Raw genomic sequence first — 7,242 nt, 5'->3', positions numbered from 1 at the left:
GTGTGTAAAATAGCGAGAGCAGCCGACACGAGTTTGAAGGAAGCTGATGTTGAGACTATCTCCTTCCTGTGGAAACGTGAGCCAGGGGGGTTATTCGACAAGAGTTCCAGCCATATGCCATTGGGTTAATCGGGTGGGATAAGGGGAAAAACTAGAAAAAAAATGACAACCTCTCTCTCTCTCTCTCTCTCTCTCTCTCTCTCTCTCTCTCTCTCTCTCTCTCTCTCTCTCTCTCTCTCTCTCTCTCTCTCTCACACACACACACACACATCTTAAAACTCCATAAAGCTACACTTGGTGCAGAATATACGATTGTCAATTAGTGTTGATAGCTACAGCCATCCAAATGGCAATATATGTTCAAATATTATACGTGACTTTTTCTACTCAGAATATACAATGATGAAATGCATTATACAAACAAGAGACATTGTAAGCTGTTGACATGATCAGTACATCAAAATTAAGAGCTTTCTACATTAATTCCTTGTCACGACAGCGTGCAAATCTAATGCTGCTGCCAACTAAATGTTTTAGTAAGTCCACTTTGCACAAAAATACACCATTAAAAAAACCCATCATCTAGACATACACAAAGAAGAAAATGTTCTTAATTAAAAGTAGTCATAAATATGGAATGTGGAAAGGCAAACCTGACATATGGCAAAGATGGATAAAGACCAGATTGAAATAACAGACCTTAAGAGGCAGGTTGAAGCTACATCAACAGTGCTATTTGCTACTATACCCACTTTATCTGTCCAAGACAGGTAGCTAAATGGAAGGACTTAGAACAAAATCAAATAAGTGTACCTACTACTACTACCACTACTACTACTACTACTACTACTTTTGGCTGCTCCCGTTAGGGGTCGCCACAGCGGATCATCCGTTTCCATCTCTTCCTGTTCTCTGTCTCTTCCTCTGTCACACCAGCTGATAGAGGAAGAGATGGAAATGGATCATCCACTGTGGCGACCTGCATGTCCTCCCTCACCACATCCATAAACCTCCTCTTTGGCCTTAGTCTTTTCCTCTTCCCTGGGAGCTCCATATTCAGCATCCTTCTCCCAATATAACCAGCATCTCTCCTCCACACATGTCCAAGCCATCTCAATCTTGCCTCTCTTGCTTTGTCTCCAAACCGTCCAACCTGAACTGTGCCTATACTATACTCATTCCTAATCCTGTCCTCTCCCGTCTATATTGGGAGACAAAACTCTGAAAAAAAATAAAAATAGATAAATTGACTAACTGGATTGTAACCCCTCTAAACAGTTGGCATAGAAAACATAGCGATCTGAAATTTGAAAGAAATTACACAAATGTTACGCTGAGTAGCATGTGATACAGATTTCACACCAGCCGAATTGAACAGCAGATTTAAACATTGGACTCTGCTGGAGCTTCCTGCTCCTCTTAGCCCCATCCCTCCTGCTGCTTCTTCTGCACACACACCTCCACTCATTCGCCAATCAGCACCTGCCAGCTGTCCCCACCAGTACACTGTCTCCACCCACTGGCACTCCCCCTGCATTATCCGTCAGTCTCTCAGTTGCTCATTCTGCCACACGTTGCATGTCTGTTTCATTACCCCAGTATATATCGTTCTTTCGGACTTGTGCCGTTTCCAAGGGCAACGCGACGCCGGGCGCCATCTTCCAAGGATCAGAGGCATTGTTTATATTTGCACAAACGTTACCTAGCTAACGTTAACGGTATGGATCATTAATCATTGTATCACAGCGAGCTAAATTGAGTATAGCTAACTCAAATCGTATCCAAGTACAACGTTAGCCAATGTTATCATCATCCATCTAACGCAGTTAGACAATCAGTTTAACAGTTCTGTGCCTGTGAGACTGTACAGTAATGTTAGCTACGTAACATTAGCTAACGTTGTGTGTGTGTGAGAGAGAAAGGAAAGCTTATCTTTGTGAAAATGCAAAGAACACACTAACATTGTCACCGAAATGTATTTGAACGTGATCGATTTGTGTCTCACTGCTGCAACCCAGGCCATCCTGTGCCTCTTGGTTAAGTCCTCTATGTTCTTTCCTTCGTTTCTCTTCCAAGAGGGGAAAGAAAAAAAGCGTAACCCATTCTCGAGTTTAATACCACAGTCAGGATTTCTCAGTCATCTGTATTTTGAGTTCCTAGTATAGACTATGTGTTTCCTTCTTATTCCTGTCCCTTCCTATTCTCGAGGCTGGCGTAGATGTTGGGTCACTCCTAGGCGCTGTGACCCTACCAATCTCATCTATCCCACTCTCTCTACTCACGGTGAGTAAGTGGTGATGGGAGGGCTCTGGAATTGCCAGTCTGCAGTGCCGAAAGCTGAGTTTATCTTAGGCTATGCATCCTTGCTCTCCCTCAACTTTCTTGCGAGACCTGGATCACGCCAGAAAACACTACCACACCCGCAGCTCTGTCAGATGTGTACTCTTTTTCTCACACTCCCAGAGCTGGGAGGCAGGGTGGTGGTACTGGCCTGCTAATCTCCCTGAAACGGAAATACCCTCTTGTTTCCATTCCACAATTTTCTCCACCCTCTTTTGAATTTCATGTTGTTACTGTCTCTTATCCAGTCAAACTCACCATTGTGATTGTGTACCGCCCACCAGGCCCCTTGGTGAGTTTCTGGAGGAGCTTGACACATTTGTCTCGCACTTCCCTGTTGATGACTCTGCACTTATCCTTCTCAGTGACTTCAACATCCACACTGACAAGCTAGATCCTCTTCTCTCTTTCCTCTCCTCCTTTGACCTTCACCTCTTACCCTCTCCTCCTACCCATAAGGCCCGCAACCAGCTGGACCTTATCTTTACTAGACACTGCCCTATTTCGAATCTCTCTGTTACTCCCCTCCGGCGCTCTGATGACTATTTCATGTCCTACTCTCTTGCCCGCTCTTCTCCCCTCTCAGCCCCTCCCGCTACCCACATGGTTTCCACCCGCAGACACCTCCTCTCTCTCTCCGCCGCTGATCTTTCTTCCTCTGTTACCTCTCTCCTCCCTACACCTGAATCTTTCTCTCTCCTACCCCCTGACACTGCTACTGATCTTCTTCTCTCTACCCTCTCCTCTTTTCTGGACAATCTCTGTCCCCTCACCTCTAGGCCTACATGCCCAACTTCACCTGCCCCTTGGCTGTCCAACTCAGTACATACTGACAGACGGAGCCTAAGAGTGGCAGAGCGCAAATGGAGAAAAGGCAAACTCCCAGAGGACCTTCTCAACTTCAAATCTCTTCTTTCCACTTTCTCCTCCTCCCTTTCTGCTGCTAAGGCTGCCTTCTATCGCTCTAAAATGCTATCCTCTGCCTCTAATCCTAAGAAACTCTTTGAAACCTTCTTTACACTCCTTCAACCCCCATCACCTCCTCCTACTTTCTCCCTTCTCCCTGAATCTATCTTAGCATCTAATTACTACCACTAAACAAGTGCAAAAATATGTATGATGGAAGAGGAGAGACAAACTCCACAACTTCGTGAAGCTCTTGGCTTGATAATCACTATTTTAACAACACCCGGTGTCATAAAGCCATAGCAAGTGCAACAAACACGGTTAGTGGTAGTGTGGAACACGGGGGTGTGGAAGATGAACTGAGACATGCATTCCGGCCAGGCACTAGCAGTAATCTCCGATTGCAGCCATCAGTGGTGCCATCACGAGAGAGCCATGCAGAGCAGCAACAAACAGGGCAGCTACAGTGCAGCGCTGGCTGCACTTTGTGTGGATGTCTCTGCCAAGTAATAGAAAGATCTCAGCCGCAGAGTCAAGAGGAGGAACCTTGTCAGCTACAGGATTGAGGATTTCGTCCATATTATTGGGAATTAGGTTGCACTCACTAAGGGTTGGCAGTGGTAGGTGAAGTTTCCCGTGAGCTGACTCCATCATGAATCCAGTGACCTTCCTTCCAGCAGTGTCTGTAGTTCCTGAGCACGTTTTGAGGGTGTAGGGACTAGTATCACTCTGGATATCAAACATGTCAAAAAATGCTTATCTAGCTAGTGACACATTGCTTTGATCATCTAGTATCACGTATGTCCTCATCTTTGCTCAGGGTGCCCCTTCGGATAAACGTTGACCAGACAGATTTTCGAACAGGATTTGCCTTGAAGAACCTCACCACAGACCCCTGTGCATGAGGAAATTGCTATATCTGAAATATGTTCAGTCGGCTCCCTACCATGTTCTGCAGCAGGTGCATTGGAACTCGCAGCCCAGGGTGCTGGTCCTGCATGAAGTGCTGAGATGTGTTGGTCACTGTTGCATTCTGAACAATGGGTGACGGCTTTACACTCCTTAGCCTGGTGTGTTGTCAAAGCACAACATTTAAAACATATGGAGTTCTCCATCAGGAAGCGCCTTCAATCAGTGGGTGACGTTTCTTGAAAACCTCGACATTTCCTGAGGGAATGAGGTTTTTTGTGGAAAGGACACTGTCTATCTCGGTCCATAACAGGCCCTTTATAGGAGTCTGAGGAGGAGGGATTTCCTACTTCAGTTTTGCTGACTGATATGGGAGGTTTGATTTTCCATTGTTTGGGTGAAGACCCATCACCTTTGAACGCAGCTGAGCTGGAGGTAGGGAGAGCAAAGCTAGGATCATTCGTCATCTCTGCATAGTCGAACACGAAGTCTGTGAAGAATGAGAAAGCGGGGTATGGAACGTGATGCTCCCTCTTATAGCGAGACCCCAGAGTTATCAACTGTTCTTGGATGTTGTGGGGCAATTTCTCTACAATAGGGTTTATTCCCTTTGCTGAGTCCTGGTAAATAACCCTCATGCTTTGCCACTTCGATTTCTGGAAGCAGATCTCCAAGTTCTTGAAGCTTCTGGTGATCTCTACTTGAAAGCTTTGGGAAGTGGTCCAATCTATTGAAGAGAGAAGCTTCAGTTGCCTCTGGAGAGCCATAACACCTGTCTAGCCTCCGCCAAAGCATGTCCAAACCCATAGACGGATTGTTGACGTGAACTGCTCTTATCCTCTTGGCATGGTGCAGTGAATCCCCACCAAGCCACTTAATGAGCAGGTCCATTTCCTCGCTAGGTTTGAGGTTTAGCCCCCCTACAGCATTATTAAAGCTAGAATTCCAGGACAGGTAACTAGCAGGCTGGTTATCAAACACTTTCAGTCCAGCCGTGACAAGATCTCGACGAGCCAAATACGCAGATAAGTCAGATACACCTGGTATCTCTGATCGTGAGCCATGTGGAAGCTGGTTTGCTGAGTTTGAGTGATGCTGTGTACGGAAGGCGGGGACATTCACATCTGTTTGAACGAATGCAGCAGCTGAGAGATTTGTCCTCTGACGGGTTTGCTGCACGGCTTCAGTAGGATAGGCTGAGGGATCTGACTGCCGTGAATTTCGACTGTCATGTTGACCTTCAATGTCTGAAAGGCGTCTATGTTGTATACGAGGAGCCTCTGTTCCTTCGTCAATTTGCGCTGTAGCATAATTTTGACGGGAGCCAAAATGTGCTTGGATGTACTCACCGGATCTGGTGGACTTTAAAACTGCTCAAATCATTTACAAAGTGTTAAATCATACAGTACCCAACAGTATCCAGGGGTTGTTCCAGTTGAGGGAAAGTAATAATGACCTGAGAGGAATATGTACGTTTAAACAAAACCCAGTAAGGACAAATGCAAAATATCATTGTGTCACAACCAAAGGTGTCAATATATGGAATCATTGCAGTGATGAAATGAAAACATGTGAATCAATAATCAAATTTAGAAGACTCTTTAAGGATAATGTTTTGAGCAGATATGGGATAGAGCTGTGACATCTTGTGTGAGTTGTTTTGATGTTGCTCTGCACTTGCTTTGTTCTTGTTGTGTTGAATGAATGATCTTTGTATGGTTTACTAGATAGACGTCATGGTCACTGGTGGTAGATGATTGAGTTTTCATTTAAATCACACAGTTCACTGTTGAAATACTAAAATGGAAAAAGGGGGTAGGACTAGAAATTTTTTTTAAAACTTCTGCCTACTCCTTTTCGAGCTGCCGAGATTTGAAACAAATGTTTGATGATAATATTACTTGTTTGTTTTGATTTTTTTCTCTTTTGTTTTCTTTTATTATACATTTTAATTTTTATTTAACGTTCGAAATAAACAAAATAAATGATAATAAATAATCAACGCTCTCTGCTTAGTGACCGAGCAAAAAATCGAAACAGCGCCCCCTAAATCTCCTTAGTGGCCAAAAATGGAACTGATCAGTAATGTTAAGGCTTACCATAGAGAATGAATGGGAAAATTTAAGAGGTAAGCTTAACTATAGCAGGCCGCGCGCGGTCGGTCACACTAGACTTAGTATGATTTGATAGTTGACCATACATAACCAGTCACAAAGAAAAATTACAAATTACAAAAAAAAATCATAAAAATGACAAAGAAAAAAATATAACACGTCGTCAGAGATTATGCTATATAGCTTACAGCTAGCCGCTCACAGGCAGCCAGTTCCCGTAGTGTAGTGGTTATCACGTTCGCCTAACACGCGAAAGGTCCTCGGTTCGAAACCGGGCGGGAACAGCATTTTTCGCTTTTGGATCCGACAGCGTTCTAAACATGTCAAATTTTTACGTTGACATTTAATGTTTACAAACCTGTAGAGTTAGGAGGACACCGGGTCAAGCCCGGTTAAATCAAAGTCCTAACTGGGTATTTGCTCCACTTACCTATGTATTAAGCCAGCTACAGAACAAATATGCGTGAATGAGAGGGAGGACAGTGAAATGGTGTGGATGCAAGGAGTGGAGGTGATACGTAGGAGTTTAAATGCTTGGGGTCAACTGTCCAAAGTAACGGGGAGTGCAGAAGAGAGGTGAAGAAGAGAGGGTGGAGTGGGTGGAGAAAAGTGTCAGGAGTGATTTGCGACAGAAGGGTACCAGCAAGAGTTAAAGGGAAGGTTTACAAGATGGTTGTGAGACCAGTGATGTTATATGGTTTGGAGACAGTGGCACTGACGAAAAGACAGGAGGCAGAGCTGGAGGTGGCAGAGTTGGAGATGCTGGGAGTGACGAAAGACAGGATTAGGAACGAGTATATTAGAGGGACCACTCAGGTTGGACGGTTTGGAGACAAAAGCAAGATTGAGATGGCTTGGACATGTGTGGAGGAGAGATGCAGGGTATATTGGGAGAAGCATGCTGAATATGGAGCTGCCAGGGGAGAGGAAAAGAGGACGGCCAAAGAGGAGGTTTATGGATGTGGTGAGAGGA

At 44.7% G+C, this 7,242-nt stretch overlaps 1 non-coding gene across 1 annotated transcript; it reads left to right on the top strand.

The window, feature by feature from the left end:
- The first annotated feature begins 6,480 nt into the window (after positions 1-6,480).
- trnav-aac (transfer RNA valine (anticodon AAC)) lies at positions 6,481-6,553 on the top strand. The gene has a single exon. It is a non-coding gene; the product is annotated as a tRNA-Val (tRNA).
- Positions 6,554-7,242: the final 689 nt, after the last annotated feature.

Source organism: Lampris incognitus, chromosome 7 (genome assembly GCF_029633865.1).
Source record: "Lampris incognitus isolate fLamInc1 chromosome 7, fLamInc1.hap2, whole genome shotgun sequence".
Lineage (NCBI taxonomy): Eukaryota > Metazoa > Chordata > Actinopteri > Lampriformes > Lampridae > Lampris > Lampris incognitus.
This window is presented reverse-complemented; position numbering and strand designations above follow the sequence as displayed.